Genomic DNA, 11,167 nt, shown 5'->3' with positions numbered 1-11,167 from the left:
TGCTAAGTTGCCACTTTAAACCTACGTTAATGGCAAAGACATGCAAACACACACACACTTTCTAATAAAAGAGAGTCTTCTGTGCAAAATAAAAAAGAATCCTTTCTTCAAAAATAAAAACCAAACACCGCAGTGTACTTAGTGTACTCAGAGTCCAGGCAAGAGACAGAAATCACAGCGGAAGTTTGAACAGGGAAATTTAATAAAGAGACTTTTGACTGTAGAAGGGGTTGGCAACTGTGAAAAGGGGTCCAAGAGAACTCTAAGGGGTAGAGAGCCAGTAACTGCAGGAAGCAGCCACTTGGCTGGAGACTGAGGGAAACGTGAACAGGGAAGAAGCTTAGAAACTCAGAGTAAAGGGCCCACATGCACGCTGGCCTCAGACCCCAGAGGAGAGTTACCTGTGTCGCGGGAACACGCTGCTTGCAGCATGGTGATGGGTGATGGTGACCAGGATGGAGACGCCCACTGCTCACCGCCACGGGCAGCCTGCCGCCCCTGTGAGTAGCCACTGGGATGCCTGCTCGCTTGCAGCTGCTCTGAGAAACAGACAATGGGAAGGGGAAGAAAAAGGCCCTTCTTTCCCAGCCCTGCATTGTCCCACCCACACTCCTATTGTCCAAACCTCACGTCCAGCCAGCTGGCAACAAGAAACCTAGCCTGCAGGGTCCAGCTCCAGTGTTACAAAGCAGGAGAAAGATGGGGGTTTGGAGCTGAAAGACATTAAATTAATAACTGGCACAGATGGAAGGTAGACTTTTCATCCCGAGGATGGAAAGAAGCCCAAAACATCGTCATGCAAAAGGGAGATAGATTGACTCAGAGAGGCATTTGCACCTAAAAAACCGAAGGTTTGCATGAAGACATCTCTTGGAGTAGAGCTATAAAATGCAGTCTGCTGGCTGCCAAGGTATTGGGTAAGCAAGACAGGGTGTTATAAAGACTGCTGTGGAAAAATATGCAGAATGCTGAGGGCTTTTCAACTGAGCAAATGCCCGATGCCGCGTTACGATAGCTGTCTTTCAATGATTGAGTAAAAACGTCCGTGATTAAAAGACAGATCACTCTTTTGAGAGCCTCTTTAGTTATTACTTTCAAAAATGGTGATAAGCTTGTACTGTGCAAAATAGCATTTACCCCCTGAAATCTTGACATTTCTGGAGAGTGTAAGACTGACGTTTGTAGGGTCTGGGGCACAGACTTGGTGAGCTGCAAAGACCCCACTCACTGCCTGAGGGTGTGAGTCTGAGGATGATGAATGAAGACAGCTCTTTGCACGTGAAGGAGGGGAAGTCAGGCATCCGTCCGGTCTGCTGCCCCTGCTTGCGATGGTGGCCTATTTGCGCAGTCAGCAGTTACTGCTCTCTGCACAGCCCCGACTTTCCTGCCTCCATAGCAGCTTCTCTAATTGCAAAGTGTCCTCTTTGATTTGCTCTCCAGACCATCATGTCCGTGCCGCGAAGTGCTGACTCTCAGCCTTGCTGGGCAAATTGAACACATCACTCTTTGAAATGCCGGCGGTGCCAGGGTCAGTCCAGGGCGCCCTCTTCTGTATTGAAGCATGCTTCCTTCTCCTGCCCACCCCAGCACTGGTGTCTCTTAGTATTTATGGGACGTCTGCCCCCAGCTCTACCAGGTCCGCACGAATGGAGTCAAGCCCCAGGCCATCCTGTAGGCATGGAAATGCGGCCTACCTAAAGCCCATGCTTTAAATGCACCCTCTTTAAACTTGAGACCAGGGTGACATCCTACTCTTTCTTCAAATATCTAAGTGTGTTTTAGGGATTTTATACTTCTGATACTTACTTGAGAAGCAATATAGCACAGCGCTTAAAACCATGAGCTAGACTTCCTGGGTTCAAATCTCACCTCTAACGTTAACCAGATTCATGAATTGGGGAGAGATTTTTCATTCCTCTGTGTCTAGTTTCCACATCTGTAAGATGAGCATAACAATAATAGTGTCTATTTCAGAGGGCTATAATGAGAATTAATGTACATAAACGGGACTTAGACTAGAAGCCACTGCTTTGGGAACTTCCCTCCTGCCCTAAAGAATTAGAAGACAGGGGCTTCCCTGGTGGTACAGTGGCTGAGAATCCGTCTGCCAATGCAGAGGACACGGGTTCAAGCCCTGGTCCAGGAGGATCCCACATGCCGCGGAGCAACTAAGCCCATGCGTCACAACTACTGAGCCTGCGCTCTAGAGCCCGCGAGCCACAACTACTGAGCCCGTGCGCCACAACTACTGAGCCCCTGTGCCACAGTTACTGAAGCCCGCATGCCTAGAGCCTGTGCTCAGCAACAGGAGAAGCCACTGCAATGAGAAGCCCGCGCACCGCAACAGAAGAGTGGCCCCCACTCGCCGCCAACTAGAGAGAGCTCGCGTGCAGCAACAAAGACCCAATGCAGCCAAAAATAAATAAATAAATAAATTGATTAAAAAAAAAAAAAGAATTAGAAGACATTGAACAACAGGGAGTGTAGGGCTAGGATCTCTGAAAGAAGAGAAACAAATTAGGGGAGCCCTGTGATGCCCCAGCTGACTGTCTGGAGGCAGTTTACAGGCTGCAATGCAGGGCAAGGGGATACAAAGGAAGTCCTGCAGTCTCATTAAATGGATCAGAGCTCAGAGGTTGGGGAGGCCGAGGCAGCTAGAATTTGCAGTGCAGGGAAGCTCCAGACAGCTGCAGAGGGGTCCCCTCCAGTCTATGGCTGATGACCTGCATTTGTGTGAAGCAAAACTCCACAAGCCTGAAGAAATAATCATCAGGAAGAAGTAGGTTGAGCAATTACTAGAGCTCATACAAGGCTGAGGATAATTCCCATTCCACTGACCTGAGTGGAGAAAAATTACAATACGCAGGACATCGGGCAGAGTTCTTAGAAGGGTCATCCTTCATAGTAGAGCTTTGCTCTGGACCCACTTTAGCGAGCTTAAAAGCAAGCCTCTAAAAGAATAAACATACCTGCATATAAACTTAATCATATTCCAGGACAAAACCCAACATTCTTTAAAGGAGTACAACAAAATCCAGCACTCAACAACATAAAATTCACAATGTTTGTCATACAATAAGAAATTACCAGGGATCCAAAGAGGCAGGAAAATATGACCCACAGCCAGGAGAAAAAAATAAGTTGATAGAAATAGATCAAAAAAGGAGAGAGATGATGGAATTAGCAGATAAGGACCTTGAACAATTATATATATGCTAAAAGATGTAAAGAGAAACATTAACATATTGAAGAAGAAAATGGAATATATTAAAAAAATCCAAATAGAACTTCTAAAGATGCAAAATATAATGTCTGAAATGAAAAGTATACTATCAAGCAGTATGAACTAATTGATATTGATAGAACGTTCCACCCAGCAAAAGCACAATACACATTTTCTTGAAGTCCACATGAAACTTTCACCAAAATAGACCATATACTGGTCCATAAAATTAGTCTCAATAAATTTAAAGTATTTGAAATTATGTTCTTTGGCCACAACAAAAATAATAACATAAATATATCAGGAAAATCCCCATATAGTTGCAAATTAACACTCTTCTAAATAACACATGGTCAAAAAAGAAATTAAAAAGAGAATTAGAAAATACTTTGAACTGAATGAAAATGAAAACACACATGCTAAAATTTGTGAGATGCAGCTAAAACAGTGCTTAGGGAAAGATTTATCACGTTGAATGATCACATTCGAGAATTTAAAAGGTCTTATATTAATAATCGTATCTTCTATCTTCAAAACTACAAAAAGAAGAGCAAGTTAAGCCTGAAGTAAGCAGAAGGAAGGAAATAATAAAAATAAAAGGATAAACTAATGATACAAAAAAGAATTAGAGAAAATCAATGAAACCAAGACCAGGTTCATTTGAAGAAATCAATAAAACTGATAAACCTCTAGCCAACCTGGTCAGTAAAAGGAGAGAACACACCAATTACCAGTATCAGCAATGAGAAAAGGATGTCACTACAGATTCTACAGACGCTAAAAGAATAACCAGGGAATATTATGAACATCTTTATGCCAATATACTCAACAACTTCAATGAAATGAAAAATTCCTTGAAAAACTCAAACTAACAAAGCCCATTCAAGAAGAAAGCGATGGACTGGAAATTCACATATCTATTTAATATTTTAAATCTGTAACTTAAAACTTGTCCAGAAACTCCAGACCCAAATGGTTTCCCTGGTGAATTCTATCAAATATTTAAGGAAGAAATAATACCAATCCTACAAAAATGCTATTATAAAGCAAAAGAGAAAAGGTGTTCCCTAACTCGTTTTATGAGTTCAGCATCATTCTCATGCCCAAACCAGACAAAGTTATTACAGGTGTCCTCTGTTTTTTGAAAGTTCGCTTTGTGCCACTTGACTTTTATGAAAGACCTATATTAGTACCTGTTTCTGCTAACCGAAAGAAATCCGAAGAGGATTTTTGCTGTTATGGAAAAAGGCAAACAGCTTTCAACACTTGTTTTGTAGTGAGCCATTAGAGAGGCAGTGTGCACCCCAGAGCAGCAGCAAGAGTGGCCCGGCCAAGCTCCTTCCCCAGGAGCAACACTCAGCATCTCCGCATCTCAGCCTCAAACCTCCACCGCTTTGAACTGTGTCTGTGAGCATCCGTGCTTTATCTCGATTTATTTTGTGCATCCATTAGCAAGATGTATCCTAAGGTCATTGCTTCTTTGCTTTATGCCATTTCGGCTTACAGAAGGTTTCATAGAATGCTCTACTTTCGGAGAGTGGAGAAAACCGGTACTAGAAAGCTACAGACCAGTACTCCTCAAGAACATAGATGCAAAAAACCCTTAACAAAATATTAGCCAATTAAATCCAGCAACATATAAAGAGAATAAACACCCTGGCAAAGTGGAGTTTGTCCCAGGAATGAAATATTCATTTAATCTTTAAAAATCAAGCAATGTATCAATAATTCATCACATCAGTAGACAAAAAGAAAAACCACATGATCGACTCAATAGATGCAGGAAAAGGATTTGAGAACATTCAAAACTCATTCATGATAAAAAACACACAGCAAACTGGAAATAGACTAATGAATGGAATCTAGGAGAAGCCAACAGCTAACATCATATTTATCAGTGAACAATTATAGGCTCCCTCCCTAAAATTAGAAAGAAGACAAGGATGTTTGCTTTCCTCACTTCTACTCAACGTTATACCAAAGCTCTTTGGAAATGAAGTCAAGTAGAAAAAGAATAAAAGGAAGGGAAAGGAGGAAGTGAATTGGAAAGGAAGAGATAAAACAATATTTACAGTTGACATACTCTTAATATGTACAAAAAAGTAAATCTACGAAAAGTGAACAGAACTACAAAAATGAACCTACAAAAAAGTGAATAGAGCTAACTAGAGTTTAGCAAGATTGCACATACAAGGACAATACACAACATATCAATTGTGTTTCTATATACTAGCAACTAATAATTGGAAATTGGGATAAAGATAATACTGTTTACAATAGTGTCAAAAAACATGAAATACTTAAAGTTTACCAAGATGTATGCAAGAGCTTTACACTAAAAACTATATGCTTTGGGGCTTCCCTGGTGGCCCAGTGGTTGAGTCCGCCTGCCGATGCAGGGGACACGGGTTCGTGGCCCGGTCCGGGGATATCCCGCATGCCACGGAGTGGCTGGGCCCATGAGCCGTGGCCGCTGGGTCTGCGCGTCTGGAGCCTGTGCTCCGCGGCGGGAGAGGCCACAGCAGCGAGAGGCCCGCGTACCGCAAAAAAACAAAACAAAACAAAACAAAACTACATGCTTATGAATGAAAAGACTGAATATTGTTAAGATGTCAGTTGTCCTCAAGTTATTCTATAAATTAGACACATTATCGAGCTGATTCTTAAATTTATATGGAAACTCAAAGACCTTAGAGTAGTCAAGACAATTTTGAAAAAGGAGAAGATTTGCACCAGCTTGCATTACCCAATTTCCAGATATATTAGAAGCTACAGTAATCAAGACAGTATCATATTGGAATAAAGACAGACAAGAAAGTCCAGAAATAGACCCACACATATATAATCGATTGATTTTTGTTAAAGCCACCAATTCTATGGGAGAAAAGGTAAACTTTTTAACAAATAGCAGTGGAGCAATTAGATAGCTATGTGGGAAAAAATACACATTGACTCATGTCACACCATACATTAAAAAAATAACTCACAATATTCTAAATCTAAACATAGAGCTGACATTTTTTAAACTTTAGAAGAAACTATAGGAGAAAAATTTTGTTACATTGGGTAGGCATAGGTAGGACACAAAAAGTACAAACCAAAAGTACTGATGAATTAAACTTCATCAAAATTTAAAAGTTTGCTCTTGAAAGACAATTTCAAGAAAATAGAAAGGCAAGTCACAGACTAGGTAAAAATATTTGCAAAACATGTATCTGATAAAGGACTTTTATCCAAAACAAGAACCCTTACAATTAAGTTGTAAGAAGAAAAATGATTCATTATTTTTTAAGTGTAAAAGATTTAAACAGACACTTCACCAGAGAAAATATATGATTGGCAAATAAGCTCATGAATAGATGCTCAACACTATTTAGTCATTGGAGAAATGCAAATTAAAGCCACACTGAGATACCATTACACATCCACTGGAATGGCCAAAATTAAAGAGACTAGCAATATGAAGTGGTGACAAGGTCCTTGAGCTATGGGACCTTTCATACATTGCTGATGGGAAAGCAAAAATGATACAGCCACTTTGGAAAAACAGTTTGGTAGCTTCTTATAAAGTTACTGAATGCCTCAGCAATCCCACTTTTACGTAATTATCCAACAGAAATGAGAACATACATCTATCCAAAGACTTACTGGTACACGGATTTTCTCAGCAGCTTTATTAATAATAGCCCCAAACTAGATACATCCAAAGTGTCCATCAGTTAGTTAAGGGATAAACAAATTGTGATACATTCATTCATTAGAAGACTACTGATAACATGCAACAATGTGGACAAATTCAGAAACAGCATGGTAAGTAAAAGCAGACACTCAAGTCTACACAGTGTGTAAGTGCATTTATATGAAGTTCTAGAAAGGGCACAATTATAGTGATAAAAAGCAGAACAGTAGTGCCTGGGGTCATGGTGTGAGAAAGGTTTGGTGGTAAAAGGGGCACAAGGGAGCTTTTGGAGGTAATGGAAATGTTCTGTCTTGTCGTGATGGTTACAGGGTATATACATTTGCCAAAGCGCATCCAATTGCACTCAAAATGGAGAATGGATAAATAATGGCATATTATTCAATAATAAATAGTTATAAACTACTGATGTATAACAATGTGGATAAATCTCACAGACATTATACTGGGGAAAAACGCCAGACACACAAGAATACATATTGTATTATTCTGTTAATCTGAAGTTCTAGAATAGACAAAAAAATATAAAATAAAAATTAAAAAAAATATATATATATATTATCTACAGTGAAGAAAAAGAGAGATGTGTTTGGATCTGAAGCAGGGCCCAGGAATATTGACTGGGAAGAGGTAACTTTTTGGGGTGATAGTGATGTCAGCATTTTGACTGAAGTGTAGGTTACACAGGTGTGTACATGTATTAAAAAAAAAACTCATTGAACTGTATACTTAAGCTCTATGAACTTCATTGCGTACAAATTATTCCTCAATAAAATTTTCTTAACAATTAAAAAATGTTTTCATACACATTATTTTGTTTGTTCTCCACAACAGACTGACAGAGGAATGCCGCGAAAATTCTCCCCATTTCACATTTCAGAAATCCAATGTTCAGATAAAAAATTCTGAGTTTCCTGAGATCACATAACTGCGATAAGATTCAGTCTTTTACTCCTATTCCATTCTTCTTTCTATTACTTGTGGTATTTAGTGGTTTTAGCCGAACCATGAAACAGGGTGTAAGTTGGGTCTTTTATAAATACGTGAATGGGGTATAGTGTTCCAGAGCCAAACCAACCCTGCATATTTCCTGAAACAATTGACTCAGATAAAAACTAGAACATAAAAATATTCTCTACAGTGATATTTCACATAGGCATGCACAAGGTTAATTTTAAAAATTGAAATATAGTTGATGTATAATATTATGTTATTTTCAGGTGTACTAGGTAGTGATTTAATATTTGCCTACATTGTGAAATGATCACCATGATAAACCTAGTAACCATCCATCCCCATACAAAATTATTACAATATTTTATTTATATTCCTTATGCTATATATTACATCCCTGTGGCTTATTTATTTAATAACTGGAGGTTTGTACCTCTTAATTCCCTTCACCTTATTCACCTGTCCCCCCACCTCCCTCCTCTCTGGCAGCCACTCATTTGTTCTCTGTTATCTATGAGTCTGTTTCCATTTTGTTTTCTTTGTTTGTTTTGTTTTTAAAATCCACACAAAGTGAGATCATACAGTATTTGTCTTTCTCTATCTGACTTATTTCACTTAGCATAATACCCTCTAGATCCATCCATGTTGTCACAAATAACAAGATCTCATTTTTTAATGGCTGAGTAATATTTCATCAGTAATATACATTGCATGTATATATATGTGAATATGTATGTGTATGTATGTATATGTGTGTGTGTATGTGTGTTGTCTTTTTTGATAGTAGCTGTTCTGACAGGTGTGAGATGATACCGCATTGTGGTTTTAATTTCCCTGATGATTATTGTTGTTGAACATCTTTTCATGTGCCTGTTGGCCATCTGTATATCTTCTTTGGAAAAATGTCTATTCAGGTCCTCTGCCCACTTTTTAATCGAGTTGTTTGTCTTTTTGATGTTGAGTTGCGTGAGTTCTCTGTAAATTTTGGATATTAGTCCCTTATCAGGTATATCATTTGCAAATATCCTTGCCCATTCAGTAGGCTGCCTTATGTTTTGTTGATAGTTTCCTTCACTGTGCAAAAGCCTTTTAGTTTGACATAGTCCTATTTATTTTTGCTTTTGTTTTCCTTGCCTGAGGAGACATATCCAAAAAATATTGCCAAGACCAATGTCCAAGAATGTACTGCCTATGTTTTTTTCTGGAAGTTTTATGGTTTCAGTTCTTACATTTAAATCTTTAATACATTTGAGCTTATTTTTGTATATAGTGTGAGAAAGTAGTCCAATTTTATTCTTTTGCATGTAGCTGTCCAGTTTTCCCAGCACCATTTATTGAAGAGGCTGTCTTTTCCCCATTGTGTATTCTTCCCTTCTTTGTCTTAGATTAATTGACCATAAGTGTGTGGGGTTTTTTTCTGGGCTCTCTATCCTGTTCCACTGATCTATATGTTTTTGTGCCAGTACCATGCTGTTTTGATTACTATACTTTGTAGTATAGTCTGAAGTCTGGGCTCCTGATTCCTCCAGCTCAAGATTGTTTTGGCTATTGGGGGTCTTTTGTGTTTCCATAAAAATTTTAGAATTATTTGTTCTAGTTCTGTGAAAAATGCCATTGGTATTTTAATAGGAATTGCACTGAATATGTAGATTGCCTTGGTAGTGTGGTCACTTAACAATATTAATTTGTCCAATCCAAGAACACAGCACATCTTTCCGTCTGTTTGTGTTGTCTTCAATTTCTTTCATCAGTGTCTTAATAGCTTTCCAAGTACAGGTCTTTTACCTCCTTAGTTAGATTTATTCCTAGGTATTTTATTCTCGTCGATGTGATTATAAATGGGATTGTTTTCTTAATTTCTCTTTCTGATAGTTTGTTATTAGCATATAGACATGCCACATATTTCTGTATATTAATTTTGTATGCTACAACTCTACTGAATTCATTTACTAGTTCTAACAGTTTTGGGGTAGGGTCTCGAGGATTTTCTATATATAGTACCATGTCACTGCAAACATTGCTATTATTAATTGGCTTCTTACAAAGGTTACTTTGGTGTAAGTTCCAGCTTTGCCTGCTCAGTGGTTTACATTTCTGGGAAAACTTCAGAAAGTGTCCATTCCTGCATCTCTCTACCTCTGGATGGCACTCTTCTCATCCCAACCCAGATTTCAAGGTTTCCAAAAATGCCAGGGAAGAAGATGGCACAGACGTTGCCATGTATTCTTCTTTGGTTCTCACACAAAGAATCTCCCTCCCTCCCTCCCTCCTTCCCTTCCTTCCTTCCTTCCTTCTTTCCCCTTGTTCAGCAAATGTCATTGAGCACCTACTATATGCCAGGCATTGAAAATGCAAATGACACAATCCTTTTCCTTAAATTACATCTAGTAACAGAGACAGATGTGTGCCCAGATAATCAACATGATTTTAAAGTGTGTGATAAAAGCACACCGGAAGAGGACCCCGGAAGGGAAGGTTAGGTCTAGATTGTGAAGGGACTTGTATACCATCTAAGGGGCTAGATTTACTCGGGGGAGGGGGGACATCAGAGAACCGGGGAGAGCCTTAGCAGGCAGGAGTCAGGACCACATCTGAGTTTGGAGAGGTCACCCTGGCCTCAGCATGAAGGGTGGATTAAGCTCTGAGAAGATCAGAGCCTCCTTTGCTGGCTGTCCCTCCTTTTCCTGACCTCCAGATACTGGAGGGTCTCAAGGCTCCATCCTGGGCATTCTCATACCTCCCTTTCTCACGTCTTGTCTTCTCTAGCTGCACCCCCTCCACTGCTGCCAGGTGATCTCACCTCGTCCCTGATTTAAATAGGATCTATTAAGTGATGACTCCCAGTTTTATATCTCCAGCCTCTCTCCTGACCCACAGCATCCTGTATCTAAAAGCCTTCTTGGCCTCCACTTGACTGTCTAAAACCTGCTTTCCCCCTCATTTTCCCCAGCATAATAAATACCACCACCATCCACCAGTGAGTTCCCATCAGACATGCTCTTCCTCTTTCATGACCCCACACCAACACATCAAGACTGGTCCTTCCCCAGAACACATAGTGGATCCCTCCCCTTCTCCCCACTTTCTCTACTATCCGGCTCGGTGAAGCCACGGTGACCTCTCAGTAGTTTCCTAACTGCCCTCTCTTCAGTCATTTCACCCCCTCCAGTCCACTGGCCAAATGCTAATCGAGTGATTTCCAAAAAACATAAGTCAGATTACATTACACCCCCCAACCCCTGATTAAAACCTATCATTAGTATCCACTGCACTTAGAAAAATATCCCAGCTCC

Source organism: Aethalodelphis obliquidens, unplaced genomic scaffold, assembly GCF_003676395.1.
Source record: "Aethalodelphis obliquidens isolate GAN/ISIS:26980383/991018 unplaced genomic scaffold, ASM367639v1 scaffold83, whole genome shotgun sequence".
Classification (NCBI taxonomy): domain Eukaryota; kingdom Metazoa; phylum Chordata; class Mammalia; order Artiodactyla; family Delphinidae; genus Aethalodelphis; species Aethalodelphis obliquidens.
The sequence above is the reverse complement of the archived record's forward strand: the minus strand, read 5'-3'. Positions refer to the sequence as shown.